The following is a 26845-nucleotide window of genomic DNA, read 5'->3' as shown; positions in this document are numbered from 1 at the left end:
AACTTTTATAACATCTTCCTACCCCAGAAGGCGACTGTTGCTGAGCCCCTTCATAGACTACTCAATAAAAGGGCATCCTGGACTTGGGGACGTCGGGAGGAACACGCCTTCCAGCAAGTAAAAGACCTCCTTACCTCTAATGCAGTACTAATTCAGTATAATGAGACACTACCTTTGACTGTCACGTGTGATGCCTCACCATTTGGGGTGGGGGCCATCCTGAGCCAAGTCCTACCAAACGGCTCAGAGGCACCAATTGCATTTTTTTCAAGAACTCTATCAAAAACAGAAAGAAACTATAGCCATTTAGATAAGGAAGCCCTTGCTATTGTCTCTGCAATTAAAAGATTTCATGAATATGTTTATGGGAGACCATTTTCTATTATAACAGATCATAAGCCACTACTTGGGATTCTGGCAGGCGACAAACCTACTCCACACATTCTCTCCCCCAGAATGATGCGATGGTTGGAATTTCTCGCTGCCTACGACTATCAATTAAAGTATCGCCCGGGGAAATCTATTCCCCACGCAGATGCCTTGAGCCGCTCACCACTACCTGAGCCACAGGAAGACCCAGCTCCCACACTCCCGGTACTGCAAATAGAGACAATGGCCTCACCTCCACTAATGGCCCAAGACATTGCCTTTGAAACCAAAAGAGACTCTTGTTTGGCACGAGTTCTTGGCTGGGTGGAGAGGGGATGGCCAGATTACGACCCTAAGGAAATATTTAAGCCATTTAAAAACAGACAAACAGAACTTTTTTCACAAAGAGGGTGCATCTTGTGGGGAGACCGAGTTGTTGTACCAACTAAGTTACAAAAAAGGGTCTTGCAAATGCTACACGATGGACACCCGGGCATCGTGCGTATGAAAGCGCTGGCAAGAAGTTACGCCTGGTGGCCAGGTATGGACAAACAAATCGAAACCTGGGTCGCCTCTTGTAACAGATGCCAGGAAAACCACTCAGCCACACCAAAAGCTCCACCAGCAGAATGGGAAACATCCAGGGGTCCCTGGTCTCACATTCATATTGACTTTGCGGGACCTACGAGAGGCCACACTTTCTTAATAACCGTAGATGCGTATTCTAACTGGCTTGAGGTCAATAAAATGAAAGCAACCACTACTGAGGCAGTCATCAAAAAACTGAACAGACTCTTTGCCACACACCGGTTACCAGATGTCCTGGTCTCTGACAATGGTCCCCAATTTACTGCCTTAGCCTTTGAACCGTATTTAGCGGAACGGGGCATCCGACACGCACTCACATCGCCGGCTCATCCTGTGGCGAATGGTAGGGCTGAATGAATGGTTCAGTTTACAAAGAAAACCCTGCAGAAAATGGAACAAGGTAACATCCATGACAAAGTCACTAGAATGCTGCTCCTGCAACACATCTCACCAAACAGCACGACCAACAAGAGCCCAGCTGAACTCCTGATGGCCAGGAAACTCAGATCGCATCTAGACCGTTTGCACCCTGACTACATCCTGGAAAAGCCCCTGGGTTCCAGCAGCAAGCACCGTGCCTTCAAGGTAGGAGACCTTGTATTCGCAAAAAAAATTTCTGGGGATCCCCTCTGGATTCCTGCCCAAGTAACTCAAGTTACGGGTCCCCACTCCTACCGTCTACTCACCACTGATGGCAGAGCATGGAAACGCCACATTGACCAGCTGCGCTCCAGACTAACCACATCTTCCAACCCTGACCCTAACTTTGACACCAGGGGGGAGGGGAAGCTGTGAACTCAGAATTAGAACCAACACCTGTTTATTCTGAACTAACACCGAGATCACCGCACCATAGTTTGCAACACTCACCAGCTGCAGCTGAGCCTGGACAGACGAACGCTTTGCCAAGAAGCATCAGCCAGGCAGGTTCAGTGAGCCCGGGGAGTCATGGAAGTAGCAACGAAGCTGAGGACTCTATCACCCCGGGGGCACCAGAGGAGAGCCCTGACCATGGCACCGGTTCACCGTTTCTGTTTGATCCAGCAAGCAGTCCATCTGAACCCGGATTTGAACAGGGACAATTGGAATTGCGTAAGTGAGGTAGACAGGTGCGAAGACCTGCCTACCTGCAAGACTATATTACTCTACCCCTTAAACAGAACCGAGAGGGGAGGGGTGTTCTGGACTAGCAGGCTCGAAGCCTGCAAACCTGATTGGCCCGCTGATAGCCGATCGTGATTGGTCGCCATAGACTGAGGCGATTGGCCAGTAAACAGGCTGCCGCGATTGGCCCTGCCAAGAGCGGCAAACTCAAATTGCCTTCATTGGCTGCCTAGCCGCAGCCAGCCCTATATAAGGGGCTGCTGCAGCTGGGATTAGTTGCTCAGATCTGAAGTCACTAATAAAGAGCTGTTGTTGCTATCTGAGTCTTGCCTCCGTTCTTGAACCATCCTCCCAGATCTAACAGGCAACAGTTTGTTGACTGTGATATCTACATTAGAGACCTTAGTCTGCATAGAATAGCATGAATATTCTTATTTGTAATGCCTTTGATTACCATTATCTCATATTGGTCAAGATGTGCCCCAAGTGGCCAGCATTATCTTTGGCATGAATATTATAAGTAGCATAGTATCACTGAAGGTGCTGTGCTACATTCTGTGACTTTTTTAAAAAAAATATGATGGCTTTGGTGCCATGTATGTTTTTATAGATCTATATAAAATTATAAATTCTGGGGGAAATTGGTCAGCATCCTCCCTGAATGTGACTCAGAGGAAAACATAGTTTTGTTACATGACCTAAATGGATGAGTGAAAAGGAAATGAGAAAGTACAGAATAGTGTCTGAACCATTTGGAAACCCAGTAATGAATGATAATGGTGAACATCTTAGAAAAAGTTTTATTTCAAATACAGAAAATGTAATTTTCAAAAAAAGCAAACATTTCAATATATAAGAATATGCTTCTACCCTCTTTGTTAAAAGAAGTGAGAGCTGGACATAGACTGACCAGTGACTAATATGAAAAAAGAATGTTGAGGTGGTTTGGTTATGTAGACAGAATGAATGAGTAACGAAACAAACACATAAAGAAAGAACAAGTGGCTTTAACAGAAGGGGAAGACAGAGAAAGTCATGGTTGGATGGAGTTGATGAGATTCTCAAAAAGAAATTGCTGAGTTTAAAGTACAAAAGGCAGTAGACAAAGTAGTTTATGGACATGGAGGAAGCAACTATGGTTTACAAAGAAAGAAAGGTATAGAAGTTTGATGAATGGTTTTGGTATGAATTGGTTTTAGCTATATTTCTTTTCCTTATCTCATGCAATTAATTATTTTAGTTTATTATTACATATTCTTATCTTATATTTTGCATAATATTGTTTATTCTAAAAAGAAATAGCATGCTTAGTATTTGCTATCTATCTGGTTGTAAAAATTCGCATTTGCCAGTGTTCACTGATATTATGCTGCATATGGCTTTTAGATATCAGCCAGTTTAGAAACAGTCCCCAATTATGTATCATCCCTACAGTATCTAATTTAAGAATTTAAAGAATGTAATTTTTTGGAGAATTAGAAATTGTCTGTTCGGAAGCATGACATCATATACAGACACGTAAAGACACAAATAAAACTAATTAGTATTTTTATTTATAGCCAAAAGATGCAAAAGAGTTTATATAAAAAACAATGAGTATCACTGAGTCAGATTGTCAGATAATCCAAAGATAAGCATGTTAGGTTCTCTACTTACATTTTATTTTAATATTATGACATTAAGGTTTATATTATATACACCATTATATGTATATATTTTTATTCTGCCAGGCTCTGAAGATAGTAGGATCAGAAAGATAAATTTGCAGAATTCATCAAATCGTTTGCCAGTGTATATAACTCCATATAGCAGTAAATAAAAATCTGAAAATATTGCTGTATGATATGTAACATAAGGAGATATATTATTGCCCATCCTATGTGTTAACAGATAACAGATAATCAGAGTTGGAAGGGACCTTGTAGGTCATCTAGTCCAACCCCCCACCCAAGCGGGAGGCCCTACACCATTGCTGACAAATGGCAGTCCAATCTCTTCTTGAAAGTCTCAAGGGATGGCGCTCCCACAACTTCCGAGGGCAAGCTGTTTCATTGGTTGATTGTTCTCACTGTCAGAAAATTTCTCCTTATTTCCAGTTTAAATCTCTCCTTGTTCAGTTTCCATCCATTATTCCTTGTCTGGCCTAGAGGCACTTTAGAAAATAGCTTGACCCCTGTGGCCGTCCCTCAAACATTGGAAGACCGCTATCATGTCTCCCCTGGTCCTTCTCTTTACTAGACTAGCCAAGCCCAGTTCCTGCAACCGTTCGTTGTATGTTTTATCCTCCAGTCCCCTCATCATCCTAGTTGCTCTTCTCTGTACTTTTTCTAGAGTCTCAAAGTCTTTTTTATAATGTGGTGAACAAAACTGGATGCAGTACTCTAGGTGTGGTCTTACTAAGGCTTTATAGAGTGGTATTAGTACTTCCCTTGATCTTGATTGTATCCCTCTGTTAATACAATTTAGGATTGCATTAGGTTTTTTGGCTGCTGCTGCACACTTCTGGCTAATATTTAGCTGGTTGTCCACTAAGACTCCAAGGTCCTTCTCACAGTTACTGCTATTGAGCCTGGTTTCACCCAGTCTATATGTGTACTTTTGGTTTTTCTTGCCTATGTGTAGGACTTTCCTTTCTCTACATTGAATTTCATTTTGTTAGATATGGCCCAGTGTTCTAGTCTGTCAAGATCCATCTGTCTTCTTGGGTGTTAGTTATTCCTGCCAGCTTAGTATCATCTGTAAATTTGGTAAGTTCCCCTTCCACTTCCTCATCTAAGTCATTAAGGAAGATATTGAACAGTACTGGGCCTAAGACAGAACCTTGTAGCAGCCCACTGCTTATTTCCCTCCATGTAGACTTAGACCCATTAAGGACTACTCATTGAGTATGGTTTGCCAGCCAGTTGCAAGTCCATCTAGTGATGGTGCTATCTATTCCACTTTTTTCTAGCTTATTAAGAAGTAAGTTGTGGTCTACTTTGTCAAATGCCTTGCCGAAATCTAAATATATTATGTCCACAGTGTTTTGCTGATCTACTAATTTAGTCACTGTGTTGAAGAATGAAATAAGATTGATTTGGCATGATCTGTTTTTAACAAACCCGTGCTCTCTCTTTAGTGGACTGACTGTTTCCTTGATTTTTTTTTCTTGTTATTTATATGTTGGAAGAAACTTTTTAAAAATTATCTTTGACTTTTGTTGCAAGTCTTTCTTTGTTCTGAGCCTTTGCTATCCTGACTTCATCTTTGAAGATTCTGGCTATCTGCTGATATTCTGCCTAAGTTGAATGTCCTTCTTTCCATTTTTTGTACTTGTCCTTTTTTTCTTTCAATTTGCCAGAGAGATCTTTGTGCAGCCATGCTGGTTTCTTCTTGGATTTCTTGTTTTTTTTTCTCAGTGTTATTGCGCTGGTCTAGGCTTCTATGATCATACTTTTTAGAGTTTCCCAAGATTCTTGAGTTGTTTTCTCCTTTGGGATTTTCATCCATGGAATCTTTCCCAAGTTCCTGGTTTAGCAAAGCAGGGAAACCTTGCAATACGTCATGTGATGACATGAGTTTGACACCCCTGTGTTAGAGTACTGAGCTAGAAGGCTATAGATTCTGCTGTATAGAACAGCTGGTGATTCTCTGAATCAAGAGAAGGTTGGAAGATATTATACCAGAAGCCTCAGGCAGTCAATGCTTGGATTAACATAAATTTAGATGAAAAGAAAAAATGTTGGGTGGTTGCACACTGGTTCAGACTCTCTGACTCTCATTGATTTAACAGTATCAAACCACTATGAGAATCTTCACTGATATAATGTAATTACATCTTCTAAAATAATGGTGTTATCCCTAGATGTCAATGCTAACCTTTGATTATTACCAAACTTCATGGTAGCATTTTGAATCTGAGAAATGGAAAATATAGTAAATATTTTTATTCAATCTGCAAATGTTAAAAAAAAATGAGAAACAATTAAAAAACTAACAATCGGGACTTGTGGCGAAGCTATTATGGTGAAATGAAGAACCGGCTAGCAAGTAGATGTTTTTTCTGGAATGAAAAGCAAAATAGTGATTGAGGTTTTGACTTTAGAATGTTACAAACTGACTAAAGGTCCAAATAACTTTGAAATGAAATTTTGGAATTAAATATAAGAAGCATTCACATAGGAAAATACTTTGTTTTGAATTCTTTAAAAAAATGATAAGATGGACCTTTGAAGTTTGGACACTAGTGGGAGCTAGAAGGTACTAAACATTACAATAAAGTTTGACTTACTATTACAGAACGGAGCAAAGTATTTTAACTTTCAATATATTGAAGGATATTTTTGAACAATGGACCCAAAAGCTAAATTTAATAGCTGCTTCTATAATTAAACTGAATTTTAACAATGTTATAGAAGACGACTGAGTTTTACTGGACAAGACTGAGATTGTTGAAAGTGGATTTAAAAGTAGCAAGTTATAAGAATGATAAGGGGAAAAAATTACACTGGACATACAGAAGAAACCAATGATATCTTAGTATAGGTAGCCCTTCACATATGACCATAAGTGAGCCCCAAAACGTTTGTTGCTAAGAGACAGTTGTTAAGTGAATTTTTCTCCATTTTACAATCTTTTTTGTCACAGTTGTTAAGTGAAGCACTGCAGTTAAGTTGTAAAGTGCATTTGGCTTCCCCACTGATTTTGCTTCTCAGAAGGTCACAAATTGTAATCATGACTCTGCAACACTAAACTATCATAAATACATACCAGTTGCCAAGTGCTAAATTTTGATCACATGATCACAGGAATGCTGCAATGGTCATAAGTGTGAAAAGAAGTCATCAGTCACTTTTTTTCAATTCTATTGTAACTTCAAATGGCCATTAAATGAATGGTTGAAACTTGCTAGTCATCTAAATTACAAGGTAACCAATATTTTTGAAATACTAAAGGCTATGCAGGATATACAAAACAAGCCTGGGACATAAATATGAGATGCATAAGCTCATTGTCCATTTCATTGGGGTTTTTCACTGGGTGGGCCAAATTAACCCAATTTTATTTTTTATAAGCATATACCTGAATCTATTTTTTAAATTTAAAGATAGTTCTGCAGCACTCTCTCAAAGCTTAAGAGGACCAAGGATATAAGTCACTGTTTGCAAAATCAGCCATGTCTTTAAATTAAATAGAAGATCATTTCCAAATGTAAAGAGTGCAGTTCTATTTACAATGTGCCTCATTCAAAAATTTGGTAAGATTCGTGCAAGAAAATTATCCAATTACTTAGTTTACCTTTTTAATTGTGTGACTGCATGAGGATCAAAAAGATATTTATTCTTCCTTTTAAAACATTCTTTTTTAAAAAAAGATCTTGCTTCTACATATTTCAGTTGTGTCCGGGGATCCTTGAAACAGTTTGAAGTGAATACTCAGTAGAATTTTTTTTTGCAATGAATTGTCAATCAAATACATATTTGGTTTGTTTTAAGGTTCCATTATTTTCTTGAAACTTATATGCAAAATAAAAAATGAAATCCACCAACATGACCTGAAAATGCACTGGGAATCTGTTCAAAGAATAGTGCAAATAACAAGCTCTCTCTGTGTTTATTTTGTGTTTTCAAAGACCAGCCAGTTTCTCTCTCTCTCCCTTTTTTTTTAAACGTGGCTAGGTTCATACAATTTCCAGCATAGATATGGCACATAGAAAAGTAATTATTACTCTTTCCCGTATTTATTCATCTATCCCTTGAACTTCCTCCCAAACTCAAACTCTTTGCTCAGCTGTAGATTTCTTTTAACGAACAGAACAGTGAAATGGGGTGAGAAAAAATGGGAATCGGTAGCAATTAAAACACAAGGTGAAGCCAAAATGTGTAGATTCCATAAATATTTGTCATGCAAGCTGTGAGAGGGTCCTTGATCAAGCATTCCACTATGATCATGCATATATTTAAGCTTTCTTCTTTAACCAAGATTAATCACAGCGTTGGAAAATATGTGGGTAGTAGGAATTAGTGCTACTATAGATAAACTTCCTCACTTCGCTTTGAAAATGGGTTTTAAAATAAAAAGCACTTCCTCTTAATCTTGAAATCAAAGTTCTTGTCTCCCTCATTCCCTTCCATCCTCCCCACACCCCACACAACCCTGTTAAGAAATGTGAAAAATGTCCTTACAGGCAATGGTATAATTATCAGGAGTAATAGGTTTTCCAAAAGTTTCCCATTCCTTACCTGTCTCAGCTCCTTCACTTCCTATCCCACCCATCTTCCCTTCTTTATGGGAGACACTAATCCAGAATCTGCCTCTAGTAATAACTCTTACCATTTTTGGTTCTCAGCATGTTGAATTTCCAGGGCATGTGAACATGCAACAGATTTTTCAAAACTAAGGTTTGTCTGGCTCATTTTAATATTTAACTCAAAAGACAAGTTTCTGCACTGAAGACTGGCAGTACCTGTACGATAGGATTGTGTTCTCCACCACACATTTGGACTTTCAGAACATGGAGATGAGGGTGTTTGTTTTAATACCAGTATTCATTTCTTAGTTTTGTCCTCTGTCCAACAGTAAGTGGTGTTTTTTGTTTTTGTTTTTGTAAGAAAGAGAGGTCCCTGGAAAAGAGAAGAAACAATTATTCCTCAGAAACCAACTTGTAACATCAATTTCTAGACAATGCACCAAATCTTTACACATAGAATTGTAGAAGACTAACAGCCCTGACCCTGACCCTTTCCAGAGAAAGTTGTCTGGGCTGTAAATTATGATGTTTAAGGGAAAGTGAGAAAATTGGAATGTAGCAAAAAGAAAAAGGCATAAAATGTGGACAAGGAAACAAAACTAGCAGAGGGGTCACATCAAAAGTAGGGTGGAGGGGAAAATATCTAGAATGGTGGACAATCTGTAGAAGTCCAGGATGGTCCTTGATTCACTTTCACATTCCTTGTGCAAGCTGAAATGTGCTGATGCAGTGGAAGACCAAGCAGAAAAAAGGAGGGGGGTATTAATGGGGCCTTCTGAGCATGCTAAAAATAGTACAGGTGATTAAAGTTTGCAAAGGGAGACTATTTATCAAGTGAAAAACCAGAAAAGACAGCTCCAAACCAGAAAGAATAGAAGAATTTGCTAATGCATGAATGGCAGAATTGTCTATAATATCCAAGTTAACAATGGCAACCTTATCTGCAAACTGATGGTTGTAATGATTTGCAATTAAACATCCGTAGATCAACTTCAGACATTCTTTTTATCTTGTTGGCACTGATCTAAGCCATAAACCATCCAAGTTAGCAGGCAAAAATAAAGGTCCCCCCCCTCCCCGCTTCAATAACACCAACTGTACTGGGCTGCAAAATACTGTCACTTTATTTCACATCTGTTTCATACAGCTGCCCATGCCAAGTGCTTCAGTTGCTGACACAATTTCCTCTGTTAGCAAGTTCACATTTCCAATTGCATCCATTACTGGTCAAATCCAGTTTGGCACAATCTATTGGAGTGTGTGTGTGTGTGTGTGTTTATGTGTACATTATATAATGCAAATATATTTCATCTATGTCAAGTTCTTCAAGTTAAGGGTCATATTTCTCCAGAGCATCACTATGAAAGCAATTTTTCTGATCGCAGCCTGTAATTGAAGACTAAACTTGAAAAATTTGGCAAAAAAATAATTAAATAACACTCCAAGTTTGGATGATGAATATGATACTCCTCAGAGGTTGACAGTTAACACCTCTGAAAAAAAACATCCAGATTTTTTAAAAAAATACCAAATACAAGCTCATTCTGCAGCTGAAGCAGGAGATGCCAGCTCACTCTTGTGTGAAGAGTAATATATATCATGTAGCCTGGAAACACAGATTTCTCCACACCCCAGATCCACAGGAGCTTCCTCCTCCTCCACAGAGACCATCAAAGATATCCTGGCTGATTTCTGTTTCCCTTGCTCAAGGCGTCATATACACCCCTCCTTGTCTGCAGCCAAATAAGGGGAACAACCAACCTCCTACTGCATGACAAAAGTGGCTTCGTATCACAATAGGCAATTTGCAGTTCAATATCACAAAGTGGGGGGGGGGGGGAGAGACTGGGAGATCAGAGATAAGCCACAGCCCTTGGTAAGAGGGAGCTACCAATGAGGACGTGGAAGAGGAGGGAAAAATTGGCCCTTGAGGATCTGTGAATTCTGAGGTGCTTAGTAGACTGGAAAATAAAATAAAAGGATAGTGTAGGGATATGAGACCCTGGCTGTATGGCACATTCCTAACCCTTTTCTGCTGATAGCAGTTGACAACTTTCAGAGTGTTTTGTAGGCACTCTTGCAAAAGAACTGCCATGGTGCTACCCCATTCACAAAACAGCTGCCATGGGGACATGAAAGTTATAAAGCACTAATTTGCTAGAATGCCAGCTGCCATCCTCTTCAGCCCCACTCCAATGGGACACTTACCCTGTTTATATTCATCCCTATTTTAGAAAGGTGGGCTTCCTTCCAAACAAAGTATTGAACTCATCTGCTCAGCATTTTCTTTTCCTAAGAAAACCTAGGAGACCTCTTGGTTCCCAGATACATCTTTGGAAAAAAAGATGAAACTGGAGACTGACACATTGCTTTCCAGCAGACAATTTCCATTTTGAAAATAAAAGTGCATGTTTTGAAATGTAAAATAATAATAAATGGGAAGAGCTGGAAGCCTCACAGGTGCCAAATGAGACACATAGGCTCCACATTGGAGACTAAAAATAGATTTTGGTCCCTTCTATATTTCCAGTAGAGGAAAACCTCTCAACAAGAAGTCTTTTCAGATTTTGATTTGACTGAATGACAACTTGAAGGTGACGAGGCAAAAGAACTATGAATGTAGCCCTACCCAGTACTTCTTTCCCCAATTTCAGTAAATTGAACTTGCAAATCTGAAGGGAAACTTTACTCAAAGGATCTGGGATCTAATAAAGGAAGATCCAGAAGAATTCCTAGCTGAGTGTTGTACTTGTGTTCAAGCAATGTAGATACTACACCTTTCCTCCAGACCCCAACTGAACCTGGAACTAAAGAAGACGACTAAAGTGTATTGAAGGATTAAACAACAATGGGATTATTTGTGTGTTTTGTATAACAACTCTCTGAACACCTTGACTTTGGCCATGCGGACTAAAGCTGATGAGAATTGAAGCCTAAAATAGGAAAACCTCATACTGTGTCAGACTCACTCAGTAGAGCAGACCAGGAAATCAACTCTACAAGAAGACTAGAACTTTTATTAAGATTAGCTATAACAACATAATCTTGGAAGTCTGAATGTGCGATACCTCCTCTTCTGTTTTGTATTTCTGTGAATCAAAGAAGTGTCTGCCTCAATCAGTAAAGCATGTGGTATTCTTTGGCTTTCTCAATTATCCAGCAAGCATCATAAACAACGTCTCACATTCCTTGGCCTTTTCTGAAGTCACTTTAAACATCTGGCATCTGTTTTTCCATAATGGTCATCAGCGTTATTTTGTTAACATGTGAAATTAAGGATATTATACAATAATTTGCATATTCTGTTAAGTTTCTTTTTTGGTATCAGAAAGTAGATTGATCTCTTCCCCTGTCTTGGCCACTGTGTTGTTATTCAGATTTGCTGGCATAGTTTAGTTAGAAACATTATTGTTTCTTCTGTTGCTTGCCATATTTACATGGGTATTACATCAATGCTTACAGTGTTCTGACTTGGTAATATCTGGAGTGCTGATTTAACTTCATCTTCTAGTACTCGAGGTTCTCATAGGAAGGGAATATCTTCTAAAATATCTTAGGCGTTGGATGTTTTCATCTCTACAGTATTTCAGTAAACTGCTTACATATTTGCTTAATCTCCTTTGAGTCAGTTTTATCTATCCATTGGTATCCTTTAGCATACCAATTTGAAGCTGGAGCCTCTTTCCGAATTCAGAAATCTTTTGAAAGACTTTCCTTATGTTTTCATATCTCTTCCCATCTTTGTGTTTACAGATATTGTTGTAATACTGTTGTTTGTTTTTTCTAACAACTGTCTGAGACTCTTTATTAAGTTACTTTCTGAGATTCTTATCTTTCTTGTCTTTGGCTTCTCTTTTCTTAGCAATTTCCAGTTTTTCTCACATTCAGTTTGCTTTTTATTTTTGTTTCTCAATTTTGGGCAGTTCCTTTTCACATTCATCCTTAATAAACTTTTAAATTCATTCCACAATTCATCTGGTTTTCTTTCAATGAGGCCTATGACTTCAAAATGATTCCTGATGTTCCCCTTGAAAATGGTGGATATATGTTCAAGATCATATAATGGACATTGACTGGTTTTCTTCTTCTTTAGCTTAACTTGGAACTTGAACTTGCACATGAACAGTTCTGATCTGTTCCACAGTTAGCATCTGGCCTCCTCTTTACTGCCTTAATTGAACTCCTCCATCTTCTTTTAGAATAATCGAGTCAGTTTGATTTCTTTATATTCCATCTGGTGATGTCTATGGCCATCTTTACAGTCTTTCTCCTTTTAAGAGCCATGATCATTGCCAACCATTGCCAGCTTTTGAGGGCAATTTATTTCTTATAACCGACATCAGCAAAACATCCATTCAGAGTGTTTTCCATTTGTTGCATTTTCTGAAGGTCACTCCATCTGCGTGCATTTAATTTTACTTTCTGTTCTCTTAAAGCTCACTCTTACCCTGAAACATAATGGGTTTTGGAAACCATAATGCAAAATCTTTCTGATTTTTAGGAGAGGCCCTTGGACATACTTCTTTTGATGAATCATGCCTCAAATAAAGAGAGAAATTAAGAAAACGGGAGGAGCAAAAGGAACTTTCCAGTTACAGGCAATTAGCTCTAGTTAATGTTCATATACTGTGCATGGAATTCCAATGGCTGACATTTTTTCAGTGGAAGAGCCATATCAGTTGTACAGCTGGCCTAAGACAGGACAGACATCCAATTTGCATTGACTTGGCTTTTTTGATAACCCCCAAATCAACTGAACAGTCGATTGGTACACTAAGCATTGAAGTCTGTTTTCAGCCAGTTCACAAAAATCCAGAAAATGTAACAATTGGCTCTAACCAGTCAGAACAAGCCAACTGCAGCACATCACTGGTTGTATTGCAATTCCCAGGAATGACGAGGAGAGACAACTATCGGGAGACTTATTATGCAATCAATTAATGATCCAGGAGACATTTTCTGCCTCCATTATGTCCCTAATATACTAACTCCTCATAGAATTGGTCAATTTTCTCCCTTCCCCATCATTACACATTTTGTCATTAATTTATCTAGTGCTACAAAGCTTTTTTGTTTTGTTTGCTGATACCAAAAACATAAAAAACAATGTACTATACAGAATGACAAGGATACCACCCTCCCTTTGATCCTCAATATTCTTTTCCAGAAGCTGTAGGCAATGCTCATACAATATTTTTAGGGGGAGGGATTAACTGCATCCCGGTGTGAATTTCCTGGCTTTGAGGAAATTCCCTTAATGGTCAGTTCCCTTAATGGTTAAGAGACAACTGCTGTATTTTTAGGAGTTGTTATGATATTACAAAGGGGAGGACAACTGGGAGTAGATAGGCTGCCCAAAGGTGAGAGAGAGGGGGGAGGGAGAGAGAGGGGGGAGGGAGGGAGGGAAGGAGGGACAAAATAAAGCACATTAAAATTGGAAGAGGTAGAGTTGCTGAGATCTTTAAAAGTCAAGACTAGGAAAGTGTGTGGAATAGAGAAGGAGCTGTGAAACCAGAAAAGAGATATAAGGATAGTCTCAACCTGATGCCCTGTACATTTTAGAGAGTGAACCTGCTCAGTCTGATTTGTTTTCAGTGGCACTGAAGAGAAGTGTTCCTATTAAAATGATAACCAAGGTTTGAGTGAAAGGCTTGAGTTGCAATTAAAATAGGTGTGAATATTGCGATGCTTGTGCATCTCTCCTATGCAGCATGCAAGTCTAGTTCAATGTCATCCTGTTTCATCTGATAGTAATGAGTTGAACTAATTGAGATTCTGCTTGCAAATCAGCAAGCTTTGCTTCTCAGAATCATGCCTAAATTTTCTTGCTTTGTGTTTCATCCTTTTCTGGAATATTGCAAAGCGTTAAGTAGTAAGCACTAAAAAAAGGCTTAGACCCAATTAGTTATGCTTTTCTTCCTTCTCCTGTTAATGTAATAGAAGGTCACTCAGTAAAACTATTCAGATTAGACAAAAAATATTTCTTCATGGAGGGTGAAAATTAATTTATGGAACTTATTATACAATGCAATGATGGCCTTGCCTGTTTTAAAGACAGGGTTAGAAAAATCCATGTAGGAAAGTGATATTTTCAATAGCTATAATGGAGAACAAACATTATTTACATTGTGGGATAAATCTCATTGATGCAAACCAGACAGTTGTAGTAGCATGAGAAATGGATGAATCTGGTGCAAGCGGACACAGGTTTAGCATAAGACATTAGAAAATTAATTATAGGTACCATGAATCTAGGGTTTCAAGGTGGTAATTTGACAGAAGCCAGAAGTTGAGGATGCAGCATCTCCTCCTATGCTAAACTAGACAGGAAATAAAGTAAACAGATCAAGAAGGGTATGGCCGCTTATGAGACAATGTGAAACCTGCAAGGAAATCAGATTTTGTTAGATCAGTCCATCCCAGATGACAAATGGAAGTCCTAATTGGGTTCCACAGGGAACTTGGAGTTGGTCTGAAGAGTCTGCTGCACAATCCAACCAAAGCCCTGCTGATATCTACTGAACGAAAAGTTAAAAATGAAAGGGATATACCTGAAACATAGTTTTATCATCTATGTGATAAGAGCAGCTAGTCCATTTGCCTAATCATCTCTCACCTGGGATAGTGATGAAGAGGATCAGCCCATCTTTAAGCAAAGTGAAGCAATTACTTCAGGAAGCAGATGCTGGAAGCAGTAGAGGAACACAGCTAACTGCTCCTCCTAAACTCCTAGCCTTTTCCATCTCTGGAAGAATAGAATTGTGGGTATCACACTGACTGTCCCAAATCCCTACTAGCTAATTCCAGGTTCCACAGAAGTACTCTTCCTTTGATCCCTCTCTCAGTTCAGTTGACTTCTATATGTAGAAGAGAAAAAGACACAACCTTGTGCTTTGACACATTCAGCAACATGTCTTGGGCCAATCCTGGCTAGAAACTCAGCATAAAAGTACCTACATTATTAGCGCTGACTGTGTCTAAAATTAGTCAGCCTGAGTGACCAAATACTATGCTAGAAAATCCAGATAAAACCTTGAAGAAATATGGATTGGAGACTTCTCCTTTTCTTTACTCGTCCATGTTGTTGAAAATAATTCCTTTTTTAGTTCCTACCAATCAATCCAAAATGAATCTCTCAACTGTGTTTTCTGAGATATATTTTTAACTTGGGGAAAACAAATGTTCTAATGAGGCTAATAAAATATTGAAGGGGAAAAGACTCTGCTGTCAGTATCCCATCATGCACTTTCTGTTGCCAAAATGTCTAGGGACACACCCTTCTATTCTTTCCTCTGCATCGCTGCAAAGTGTCTGCACTGCAGTCTATAGCAATAAACATGCCAGAGTAATTAATGTCTTTACAACTTATTACAATCCTCAGATAATTAATCACAAAAGCTATACATGCGGTCTCACCCTCCTAATGTGTTAATGCTCTAATTATTATGCCTCAATTAAGGGGAAATCAGCGCCCCTTGTACAGAAGTGCATGCTTAATAAGGGAGCTTGAGTACAGGCAGGCTGGAGAGGAAGGAGGAGACATGAAAGGGTTGGGAAAGGAGACCATCATGCTTAATGAGGTTTCATGCTTGGCTTTAGGCAAAGAACTGACAGCCCGTATCTTGAATCTCATCCTTAGCTGCATGCAGAACTAAGAACCATCTGTGATGTCTTTGCACTTTCTCTCCTGCCAAGATATTTTTAGGAACATGCCATGTGTGAGTGAGAAAGGCAGAGTCTGTCAGATGAACTGCACAGTACTGGAACAGGTAGAAAGAGGATTCAAGGTTTCCCCAAGCTGCCCGACAACCAAGCTAGACTACATTTCGGCAAAAAGAAAAAACAGTAAAAAAGAAAGCAGCCCTTCTCACTGAAGCCACTGCAGGGAGGTGTGACAGTGAGGTGGTCCTGGGGCAATGTGCCTTCTCATACCAATGCCGATCCCAACATTTGTATTCAGGTGCACGACTGTCCAGACAGTCTGTGTGTTACGTTACAGGCGATTTCATACAATACTTGAAAAATGTGCTTCTATTACTTAAGAGCTTCTATGATTCATTCTCATGGAAAGAGGCACAATGTGCAAAAGAAAGTGGGCAAGTCATTCATATTTTCTCACAATTTGATTGTAATCCCCAGCTGTCCTCCCACTTTATGCAGTCCAAAGACCATTAAAGACGTTTTGTCAGACCTGCCACAAAGTAAACCTCTAAATAGAAATGATCCTTGGCTCTATTTGTTGAGAAAGGTTATAGTTTATTAGAGATCAAGTGTATTGCAGTATTGCTAAGCCAGAACTGGAAATCGTGCACCAAAATCCCTAAGTTCTACTTTTCTCTCCTTTAACTGTCTCTCATTGCTCCCCCCATCCCAGTGTAACTAATCCAGTTCAAGTTTTCCTAATGGATAGTCCAAATGTAGTTTGATATGTGGCTCCCTCCTTCTTACAGCTGGGTGACCTTGAAGCAACGTCTTGAGGAGATACAGCACTTACTTTCATTTCTGAAGCATTCCTTCTGTCAGGCTACAGAACTTTTCCCATTCAATCAACAAGAACGAGCTTCTGAAAACGTATCAAAAGGAATCCTTTATTGAGATGAGGCAATTCATTTAGGGGGTCAAGAAGCAGTGCCTAATATCTCTCTGGCATGCAGAGATAGATAAGGGAGTTTAAAACCCCTCCCCTTCTCCTGATGTGTATTTAGTAAAACAAAGAGCCAACATGTTAATTCCCCCCACCCCCTTTTCAGAACGTTCTTTTATAGTGTTTCCCAGGGCATACCTAATTCCCCCACCCACCACCCTTCTTAGAACGATCTTGTTCAGAGTTTCCCAGGACACATCTCACTGTGGAATTTTTATGGTCTCTTCATCTCCTTGCTGTCTCTCTCAGAGGTGATAGGTTCCGGCCATCTGGGTTTCATCTCTCCATTGTATCATTTGTAGGTTATACAAATTTGATAAAGATTAAATATATTCAAGTTACATCAAGAAGGATATCTTTATCAGTCTTCCCCCCCTTTTCTTCTTCCATTGAAGAAATGACAGATACACGGATCTGACACCTTCATTCATTCCCCTTCCCCACAATCTGTCACCACATAGTAGTGAAGCACAAGCAAACATAAGGTGTGGACTGACATATCTGCATTACCAGCTTGCTCTGTCATTAGGTATGGTCACCAGTTATTTCTGGAGGGCAAAATCAGATGACACCATCCTCTACTTGCCCGTAGCCACTGCACATGCCCTCTGGCTTATGAATACAGAGTATTGAATAACAGAGTTGGAAGGTGTGATAAATGCCAAAAAATAGACTTGACAACCAAAGAACCGTAAAAAGTTTTATTCAGAAAATTTGCAAATATTGGACCCCATCTCCTTAACATTAGGAGATGAAGACACCACACCCCAAATGGTTATTGCTTTTATAGGATATCAAATACAGAGGATTACATAATTCTTCCTATTATGTTCGTTCAGTGATTCTAGGGGCTTTCCTAGGTAAATTTCCATGCTAGCTCCACCCAAACCACCACCTCTGGGAAACTACCTCATTCTCATGGTCTTGTCTTCCTGTTATGTCCATCTTAGTATTTTTGTAACACAATGGATCATTAACAGGTCCCGCTGGGTCAGAATAACCCTGTATCTCTCATATATATCTGTGAGAAATAATATTACAGTCCTCTGTTTTAGCCAAGAACCTGATATTTACTTTAGAACATAGCAAATTACAAAACTTAATATGTTTATTAGATATATAACTGTCCAGTAATCATTGCATAATTCAAATATTGGATAAACATGGATTCCCTTGTGTTCATTTTCTTAGGGTGTAACTTACAATATATAATTTTCACATATAACAAGCCACCCTCTAATTTGATACCATTTAACACCTGGGATGGTCATTTATCTCCCTTAACATAAGCCTAACCTCTTGCTGGCTTAAGCACTTTCCTTCTATTTCCTTTTTCTTTGGCTTAGCCACCTTACAACGATGAATAAAAACTTACATGCAGGCATACATTGAATATACATACAGGAAATAAGTCTTATTATAATGATTACAACAACATCAAGGACATCAACCCTTCAATCAAGTAAGATCTGGCAACCAGGAAGTCAATCCATCCCATATTCTCTTAAATGCATTGCTATCTGTAATATATGTTAAATGTATAGTTATATTATGCAAAGCCTTCAGCTTAGATTCGATAAATTGAGCTCAATTAGAAATATCAAAGCAGCAAAATCTATTGAATTCCTCACATCCATGTCCCATTCATAACAGGAAATAATCAATAGCCACTCTCTTCTGTAAGATAGACTTCCTTATTTCACCCATCTCATCAGCCATAGCAGCAATGGCAGATGAAGTTTCACTAATACTTCTTGCCAGGGCACAAGCTAAATGCCCCAATTGCAAATCATTATAATATGTAGCTCCCCAAGAAAATATTCCTAAGAATCCTGCTTCTACCTTAAACAACACTACCACCTCATTATTACAGTCTTTAGAATAAGTATCACTGAGTGTAGATCTTTTTCCTCTATAGACCTTTTCTTGTTTATCAACATGTTCAGATGCACCCCACTGAACCACAGGCCAGTGTACAGTCAGAAAAGTATAGATAATCATGTGTGGTTCCTTATGTTTAGATGTATCCTCATGCTCATGTCCATGTCCATGTATATCTCCATCTCTTTTTGTTGTATCATCTAATATAGGCTCTTTAAAAAATCATTCTAGCCATAGAATATATAATATAATATATATTTGTTTAATATGGCTTTGTTTGCTTATTAATATTCTTAGCATGTGCTATCACCATAACAGTCATAAGACGTCCAATCGTACAAGGACCACCAACCGCATTTGCAGGTATGAATGCATGAGCATAAGCTCCACAAAACATAAACCATCCTCTAGATAAAAACAACACCTGTGCCATTCCATCTATTTATTCAACTTCTGTACAATGAAAAACATCCTCAGTAGGCAAGTAATTATAAATTGTTTTTTCTTGCTTCTTCTCTGGATGTTTATATTTCACACAATTATAAGCCAGAAAGATTGTTTTAACTTCAATAACCAGCTTTTTCTGATTTGTCTATTTAGTTGGCTTCATAGGAGATCCAAATAAAGTAATCACCTTTGACAAGTTATACAAAGTATAAGCATTAGGGTCTATAATAATCCTGGATTCCACTAACAAAAACTTTCCTGGCACTGGAACTCCTATAAAACAAGTGGACATAATATTTGAAACCGTAGTCTTCCCTTTTACACAAAAAGAAGAACTATTCAAAGCCACTCTTATTAGTTCCAGAAAAATGTTCTCATTCTTCTCTATTGGTTCCTCTTTAACATGTCTTGCACTCCTACTTAAAGTTCTAGGAGCTTTAACTGATGTACTAACAGTACATCTACCTTTCCAGGTAAATGGAAGCTTTGTAAGAGCTATGTTGCCACACAGAAACAGAAGCTTCATTGGAATAGTCCTTAATTCAAAATATGGCATAAATAATCCTTCCCCCAAAGCTCTAAATCTCATATAGGAGGGTGAATAATTACCATATAACTCAACACAACGATTATATAGTTGTTCCATCTTCTTAGACAATTCCTTATGACTGGTAGCAATGTCATATGTGTGGTTACACACTGGATATTTTCCCCAAAACAAACCATTGCCTAAGGCAGATCTTATACAGATTCCAGCCTCAGCTGTAGGTTCAATCAGTGTCAATGATGTTTACACTTGATAATATTCACTGTTGGGTTTGGTTTGGAAACACAGCTGTTGCCATGTCATTGGATAACTAGGCAATACATCAAAAGCCTCCATTCCTACCCCACACAAGATAATAACCACTATGAATAGCATCTTCATATAGTTAAATGGACTAGGCCCCCACTCACCTTAAGGTCTGTAGTTTATACTTCAAAACTTACAACTGGTAGCCGGGGACTTACATCCACTTCTTTTGTCTTCTTCTGCACTCAGGAGACACAGCACTTGTCCACACCAGTTTATTGTTTCATATTTCAACATAATCAGCAATAGAAAAAAGAAGTTTATTACATTCAACCAAATAACCCTTCTTCCCAATGTTCCATAAGCCTAAAACTAATATATACCACTACTATCTAAAAATATAAAGTCTATTCTATTGAAGCTTGCTTTATCCAGAGGTGGAGGGTGGATCCACTGGTCCCTTCATGCACGAATAATGTGTCCAGCCTTGCTCTTTTGTCCGCACAGCCAACTCAGTAGTCAACAGCACTTGGAATGGTCTTTCCCAGATAGGCTGCAATTTTCCCAATGCTCGCCGCTGCTTTATCAGGACCCAGTCACTACTTTTAAAGCCATGCACATGGAAATCAAACAACAGTGTTTGCGCCAAAAGTCCTTTGGACCTTAAAAGAGAGAAACACTGGGACAGTCCTTGTACATCTTTTCTCAGAAAAACATTCCCACACTTCCAATATAAGGCACTCCAAACATCATTTCATACGGTGAAATTCCAACATCTTTTCTCAGACAAGTACGAACTCTCAACAGAGTTAAAGGCAAACATTTCATCCAGAGGTGGTATTCAGCAGGTTCTGACCAGTTCTGGAGAACCGGTAGCAGAAATTTTGAGTAGTTCAGAGAACCGGCAAATATCACCTCTGACTGGAGATTTTACAGTATCCTTCCCCTGCCAAGCCCACCAAGACATGTCCACATAACTGGTAGTAAAAAAATTTGAATCCCACCACTGGTACCTGAAGCTCTTACATTAATTTCTTTAATGTACTTTTCAATGTTTGATTTTTCCGCTCCACCTTACCAGAGGGGAAGGCATGTCCGGGAATGTGGTATTGCCAATCAATTCCCAATTCCTTCATTACTAGTTTCACCACATGAGAAGTGAAATGTATACCTCTATCACTATCAATGAATTCAACCAATCCATATCTAGGTATAATTTGTTCCAATATTAATTTTACGGTCATCTGAGCATTTGCTCTCACAAATGGAAAAGCTTCTACCCATTCAGTCAAATGATCAACTATCACCAACAGATATCTTAAAGTTCCCACTGCTGGCATTTCAGTATAATCAACTTGTATTCTCTGGAATGGCCAAATGGCCAAATCTCTTCCTCCTTCCAGTTGTTTACGCACCTTAGATGTCTTCTAGTCCAGCCCAAGGAGGAAACTCTATCCCATGCTGGCCAAATGACTGCCCAGTCTCTTCTTAAAAACCTCCAGTGATGGAGCACCCACAACTTCTGAAGGCAAGCCATTCCACTGATTAATTGTTTTCACTGTCAGGAAATTTCTTCTAAGTTCTAGGTTGGATCTCTCTTTGATAAGTTTGCATCCATTACTTCTTGTTTTGTATTCATGCTCTGTGCCGAAAGAACTCTTTTTAGGTTTGCACCAGCTCAAGTGTTGCTGGCCCTGGTTTGCCTTCTGTGCTCTAGTTTCTTCTTTGATGGGCAGTGGCAGGATCATGCCTTCAACTGAATCAGTGGTTCTTGTCTTGCAGCTCTTTGATTTCTGCTGAAGCTACTGAAAACGGAATTGGCATGCAGAAAGCCACTGGCTTGAAAAATAGTTGAAATGCTTTTTGTTCTTATTTTTAAATTACTAATTACTAGTTTTCTTTTCCCAAGTGCTCACTATTATACTAGGCTTAAAAAAAACAAAAAATGAACATTATTATTACATCTCTAAAATGGTGGAGCATTCTTTTTTCTTTTTCTTTAACTCAGTACTCAAACAGCCCAGATGAATAAGTGCTGTGCATATTCATTTGGGATATTTGAAAAACGAAAGCATTGCTGTGCTTATTCATTTAGGCTATTTGAGAGCTAAATTGAAACCCTTCTACCTCAAGTGATAGGAGGACTATGAATGTGTAAAAAAACAACAACAAAGTGAGTAGCTCAAGGAAAGTAAAACAGTAATTAAACATTTCTTCTGGGTTTTGAATTAGTGGCATTCTGCATGTCAGGCAAATGTTGTAAACACTATGCGCTTGGGACACTGTGGCTAACGCTATTGAAAAACTCGTGTAAAAACTCGTGATTCAGTAAACATTACTGAATCAAACCTAGAAAAAATTCAAGAAAGAGATTTTTATTTGAAAGCTGGTTGTTGTGCCTCTGTATACAATATATACATTTTGATGATAAAATGTGACTAGATACTTGGTTATCTCTTTGTGTCGGCTTAGAGTCCAGTAGGGGGCTTTTGAATGGCACAGGAAAAACTTAAGATGACTTTGATTATTTGATTAAAACTTCCAGCAGCACACAAAACTCTACTTGTAGCCTGTGTCTAAAGCCTGGCTAGAACAAGAGTGCTGACATGCACTGCTGGGCATTCTGTGTTTATGCTCAGCAGGTGAAAAGAAGGTTCTGCTAGCAACCATATAAGCACCATTTACAGTATTTGGCCTCACAGCTGTTATTTTTCTTTCCTGGGATTAAAAAAATATAGTCTATATATCTGCCGGAATGTTACTCTAGAATTAATATGTGTCAACATTTCAATGTTTTGTTTCTTTTACATTTTATAAAAATGAGCCAGAAGATGGATTGTATTCAAATCAAGTAACACCATTAGTTTTTTAAATCAAGTAACACCATTTGTTTTTGAAATAAATAGATAATGTCATACATACTCTATTAATAACAGTTGGGTCATTAATATGATATTACTGTAAAGGTTCTCCTTCTCCTCCTCCTCCTCCTCCTCCTCCTCCTCCTCCTACTACTACTACTACTACTACTACCACCTACCATTGTTAATTGATATTATAATAGTGTGTCTTTGGTGTTGTGTCTTTGTCTTCTGGGTGTGCCTCGTGTTCTTTGATCTTGTCTTCTTTTTGTATATTGCCTTGTACAGTATGGAATCTCAAGATATCCTCTCCAGGGGAGCAAACCACTTTATTTGCTGTTTTTGTGTGTAGTTTAGGATTTTCTCTTATTATCTCATTTCTGATTTTATCTCTTCTGGCCACTCCAGCAGTTTTTCTCAAAGAACTTATTTCCATGGTGACTAATTTTCTTTTATGTTTTATTGTAAGTTTCTCTGTTTGACACTGGTAACATACGGTGGGGATGAATATGCTTTGTATGAGATGTTTCTTTGTGCTGATTGATAATGCCTTATGTTGGAACAATGAAGCAAACTGTCCCAATGCTTGGTCCGCTTTACTGCATACTGGGTTAATCTCTTCATCCATTTTACCATCTTTGGTTAACGTTGTGCCTAGATATCTAAAGTTTGATTCTTGTTTTATGCTTGTTCCCTCTATTACTATTTTTAAGGTATGCTTTTTTCTTCTGATTGCCATTACTTCTGTTTTCTCTTTGCTAGTTTTCATATTGTCTTGCATTCTTGGTTCGTGGCTATAAGATGCTGTTGCAGTATCTTAGCTGTAATGCCTCATCATCTGCAAAGAGTTGTTTGTTGATACTATTTCCATTCTTGGGTTTGGCTTCTTTGCTTATGCTGTCAATGTAAGTGATAGACAATAGTGGTGATAGTACACATCCCTGTTTTACTCCAGATGTTACTATGAAGGGTTCCGATGTTCTCTGCTTTGCTCTAACTACACTTCTGCAATCATTGTAAAGGTTTCAGAGATCTTTTTTGCCCTTAATTTTTCACATGGGTGGCTCCTGGGAAATGGTGAAGGTTAGACATTTAGACTCCAAGGAATCTTGTGTCCCATCAAGTCTTATTGCTCTGTAGGATTTATTAAGAAACTAGAAAAATACGTGTTTTTTTTCTGTATTACAATTAATGAACATATTTTCATTAAGCCTTTGGGCTCAATATTACTTCTCACTTTGTATTTTGTGATATGACATAGCTTGAATTTAACTGATAACAGTTCAGTTCTATGCTAATTGGTCAAATCACATCTTGACTACTGTGTCCTGTTCTGGTTGCCACAATACAGGAAGGATGCTCGGGAACTAGAAAAAGTGCAGGCTACCCAGAAATACTGGCAAAAAATTAGGAAATGGTTGGAGGAGATAACTAAGTAACAAACTGAATACAAACCAGAGTCCTTCCTTTTAGGGATTTTTGATAAACAATTATTTAAAAAAATGAAGTATATAATAATCCACATTCTAACTGCGGCCAGACTAGCATTCGCTCAGTGCTGGAAATTACCTTCCATACCCTCTGAACAGATGATCATCCAGAAAATTCTAGAGTGCGTGGAAATGGACAAATTAACTCTAACACTAAAAAACAAAGAATCCTCAATTTATTACAACAACTGGAATCCTTGGTACAACTGGCTAAATCAAAGATAGACCACTGCGAAGAGAATTTCAGTCGAGGGCATCCCAAGTATAGAGACTGATAAGTTGTGCCTACGATACACTTGAAGAAGAAAAGATCCTACAGACCGTCCAGAAAGATATTGTTCTATTTCAAATGTTCACCCCTCTTTACTCCCCCCTTTTTTTCTTGTCTTCTTCTCTGTTCCCGCATTTCTTTCCTCCCTTTTATTTCGGGCCTCTGTCAAGGCCTTGTATCTTTTTTTCCCCTTTTCTCTGTGTATCTGCTGTAGAAGTGTTGTTGTTTTTGAATTGTAAAATTAATAAAATCTGTTTTGTTTTGTTTTTTAAAGTGCAGGCTAAATTGTACAAAGACTGGTTAAAGGAATCTGGTAAGTTTAGCCTAAGGAAGACAAGGCATGATAGCAGCCATCCAGGACATAAAGGGATAGTATAGGGAAGCGGGTTCTGGATTTATTCCCCAGAATACTCAAGGAAAAGACACGAACAAATGGGTAGATGCTTTCACTGTGAGAGATCCAAACTTGAAATAAGTAAGTTCCTGATTGTGAGAGCTGCTAACCAGTGCAAAAGTTTAATTTTAATGCTTGTTTTTTAACTGATGTAATACAACTGAATAATATTACTTGCTTCCACAGTTCTAATTTCAAATTCTCATTTAGACACCTAGTTTCATTTTCTTATTGTTTACTGTTTGCTACACTATCATAGACCCTAAGCTTCACTTCACTGCCAGGCTTAGTATGCTGTATGTGGAAATACTATGTTTTAGTGAAAAACAAGGAGCAGCTGGAATGGTAAAAAAAATATGTTAAGGGCTCCTATTTGGGTTTCATCAGGAAGCCAGTTTGGTATAATGATTAAAGCATCAGACTAGAAGTCTGTGAAGTCTAGTCCCACCTTAGGCACAAAGCCAGCTGGGTGACATTGGACCAGTGCTTCTCTCTCAGACGTAGGAAGGAGGCAAGGGCAAACCACTTTTGAAATCTTGCCAAGAAAACTGCAGGACAGTTGCCTGGAGTCAACACACACACACACACACACACACACACACACACACACACACACACACCTTCATTAGGCCGCCTAAGGAGAAGACAAAGTTGGGAAGCAAAGGCACTTAAACTGCTGTACAAGAAGTGATGTAACCCACCTCTTTATTGTTTACAATCAGAGAAATGTGGGCTGTAAAAATGCAAACCATCATTCGTAAGAGTTAATGTTTCCCTTACCTCTCCTCCCGCCCCCCACAGTTAATGCTTCTGTAGAATTTTTCAGCCTTGATCAGAGAATTTTAAGCAAAAGGGGGATAATATTGAACACTTCAGATGCAAAAAATGTTTCTTCTGGTGAAGGTTTCTATTGCTGCTCTTGTTCTGGTTGATGGCATAAAGAAACCCCTGGCAGTTCCTTAGATCACATGTGCATGAATCAATGGCTAAAAGACTGAATCCCGCTGATCCCCCATTGGTTCTTTTGTTATGATCCCTAATCACAAAAAAAGAATATAACTGCCAAACTTAAGCACTTTATCCTCCCTCTCTTCTTAATCTGGCATCAGGTTTATGCTTTGTCTTTTAGTAAACTCTTGGGACAAGGAGGGTTAATTTTCCCAGCCTAAGACTGAAAAATAATGGCATTTTTCAGCTTCAATCTCTTAACTATTTTTCATACAAGGATCAAACCTGCTCAGGCAAATCCTCCAGCTCTATTCTGCCATAATGTAATTGTGGAAAGGCGGCTGTAACAGTTCCCAGCAAAACTCATTTTAGCCTCCTTTTCATTTCTGTTGTTGTAAGTTTTTATTTTGATTTCTGACACTCTTGAAATGCTACCATAGTTTTCTATCTGACTGAAATGTCAACATTTCCAGAGTAAAAGACCAGGTCCCACATTAAGTTCATATCTAGTTTATTGGATCGTGTTACTGGTTGAGAAGTGACTCCATTAAAAGGAAAGAGATGCAAGAGAGATGCAATCTGTTTGCTCGTGCATGCATTTTTATTTTTCATACTAAATTAATTAATTATTATTATTATTATTATGCATATTGCATCACAGTATGAGCATTCATTTATCATGAGCCAGGAAGATGATTGTGTACTTTGTGTAAAGATAATGATTTTGAGCTAATGCCACTCTCTCAAACTAATCTGCTTTGCAGGATTGTTGTGAAGATGAATTGGGAGGGTGCATTAATCGTGCTCTTCCAGTATCTTGAAGGAA

The sequence above is a fragment of the Pseudonaja textilis genome, chromosome 3 (genome assembly GCF_049901715.1).
Source record: "Pseudonaja textilis isolate UNSWEBS1 chromosome 3, rPseTex1.2, whole genome shotgun sequence".
Classification (NCBI taxonomy): Eukaryota; Metazoa; Chordata; class Lepidosauria; order Squamata; family Elapidae; genus Pseudonaja; species Pseudonaja textilis.
This window is presented reverse-complemented; position numbering follows the sequence as displayed.